Source organism: Pteropus vampyrus, unplaced genomic scaffold (genome assembly GCF_000151845.1).
Source record: "Pteropus vampyrus isolate Shadow unplaced genomic scaffold, Pvam_2.0 Scaffold395, whole genome shotgun sequence".
In the NCBI taxonomy this organism is placed as follows: Eukaryota; Metazoa; Chordata; class Mammalia; order Chiroptera; family Pteropodidae; genus Pteropus; species Pteropus vampyrus.
Window position 1 is genome coordinate 178517 of NW_011889176.1, and position 2365 is coordinate 180881.

The 2365-nt window shown below is 54.4% G+C and overlaps 1 protein-coding gene across 1 annotated transcript in view; it reads left to right on the forward strand.

The window, feature by feature from the left end:
- Positions 1 to 2365, forward strand: part of LOC105305786 (E3 ubiquitin-protein ligase HERC2) — a 127551-nt gene that overhangs the window by 37100 nt on the left and 88086 nt on the right. The gene's annotated exons all lie outside the window — the stretch shown is intronic.

Consider the following 2365-nt stretch of genomic DNA (forward strand, 5'->3'; position numbering starts at 1 on the left):
AGAGCGGGGCCGCGTCACGGTTAGTGTTCAGGAGGCAGTGAGGAAGTGGACGTCGAGCGTTTGCGGCGAGGAGGTCAGGTTCTGTGCAGCTGTCTCGCAGCACGAGCGCGTGCGTCGAAAGGGCCCTTCTGGGTTCCCGGTGGGCAGGCTGTGGGGCCCCGGCGTGCGGCAGGTGACTGCTCTCCTGCCGCCCTGCTCGCTCACTGTTTGTTCGGTTGGGGAGGACAGGCCTGCCTGTCTGCTTCGACTCTTTCCCCCCACTTCCCACGGCCTCCTGTTTTCGGTTCTGGGGCTCAGGCCTTGTTCGCCTGGCCCTGGGACCGGCCCTGGGGGGCAGGGTCTCGTTGGTGTCCTGTTCCTCTTACCCGCCCTCACACTGACGTTGTTTACCTCGGACACAGACAGGCACCGCGCCCTGCGGAGCTCGGCATCACGGCCTGGCGCGCCGTCGCCCGCGGCGTCCCTTCCCCTCCCCGTCCCTTCGCATTGTGCCGCGGAGCCAGAACACGTCTGCTCTTCACTGGCGCCTCCCGGGACACGCGCGTCCCCTCCTTCCCCCCTCTGACCGACGGTCTGGACGCAAGTCAGCCCCGTCCCTTACTTCCGGGTCCTTCGAGGACGTGTCACCGCGACCTGGGGCATTTGTACCCGGTCGGTCGTCCCGTCCTGGCTGAGCCCCGGAGCCCCGCAGCCCCGCGTGGCCCGCTTGGGCGCTTGCTCGAGACCGCGGAGGCGGTGTCACTTGTGTATTTGAAATGCGACTTTGGACAAAAATGGATGTCGCAGCCGCATTTCTGTCCGGAGGTCCACGCGGGCCGTTTCTGTCACCTTGGGCCAGTGCACGCAGCTCTGAGGAGCGCGTCTGTCAGGCCGACAGCCTGAGTCCACCTTCGGCGTCTTCTCTGCTCAGAGGCCGTGCGTGCCGTTGCACAACTGCCACGTGTTTGGGGAGCGTCACATCTGTATTTCTGATTTGACTTGCGTCGTGATTTTTTTAACCACCTTTAATTTATAATCAGCCCACCCGTTTGATTTTGCGATCCTCTTTACCCTGTGCAGAAACATCGCTTCCCAGACGGTAGCCAGGTTGAAGGATGTCGCCCGTCGGATTTCGTCGTGTCTGGACTTGGAGCAGCAGAGCCGTGACAAGTCCGCCTCCCTGGACCTGTTGCTGCGTTTCCAGCGCTTACTTATCAGTAAACTTTATCCGGGAGAAAGTGTTGGGCAGACCTCAGATACTTTTAGTGAGTTGCTGAAATGTTAAAGTGCCTTGTGTGTGTTTTCGGCTTTTCCGTGTAGGTTTTGGACCAGTCGGTCGAGCGCGCCCAGGTGCGTGGTCCTCGTGCGTTTCAGCGCACCCATTTGGGGACTTTGTTTTGCACCCACCTTTACTTGGATGAATGTTTCTGTATTAGACTCATCGATATATATTTTTTATCTCATCGTCTTAACGTTTAAGTTTTTCATACATCAGGGATGGCATCCTTTATGTTCAGGCAGTCTCACAGAAGGTTTATTAGACTTATTCTGAGTGTTTCCTGTGGACTGTCGGAGAGTGACATAGTGTGGGAATGTCATGCCATAGGCTTCGTCTGTCACACTGGGAAGCCAGCCGGGTGTAGGGGGAGAGAGTCATCGTTGGGGCAAGGCTGGGTCTCTGCTCGTTAGCTGCCGGACGTGGGACCAGGTCCTGGGGGCTATAGATGACATTGCTCTCCCACAGACCTGGGCTGTTACTTGAGGGTGCCCGTGAGGATTACGGTAGGGTGACATGTAGTTTCAGCTCTGCACACGATGTCCACAAGCTTGGGAGTCAGTGGCCGGCTCTCTAGAAAGTAGCGCTCTCTGTCGAGGACGGAACGGTTTGCTGCTTTGCTAGTCTTTTTCTAGCCGGTCCATGCGAACATAACAGAACTTCCTGAAAAGAGTTAGGCATTTGGAGATGATGGGAAATTGCAGGTTGAAATAAAGTCTGAAAGCAGCGACCATCTCAAAGACATGAAGTCACAAGGAAGAGCCACATAGGAAGAAAAGGTGAAGATTTTCTGAGATCGAGGGATGCCTAAGTTTGCTCACTGGGAATAATTTATAAGCCTTAAGCCCTGACTTAGAAAATATTTGTGTATCGAATGTAAGACTTTAGAACTCTAAGTTATGTCTTTAGTGTTTATACACCCAGAGTTTGTGGGTATGGTGAAGTACAGTGTATAAAAATCGACAAAACCAGATTTATGGTTTCAAATTACATGATATCAAAAGAGCCAGGGACTAGGGTGTGGTTCCTATTTGAGGAAATTATTGTAGGGATGGTAGTGAGGAGTGGAGCGACTCAGTGTATTTGCAGCGTAGATTTTAATAGGGGTAA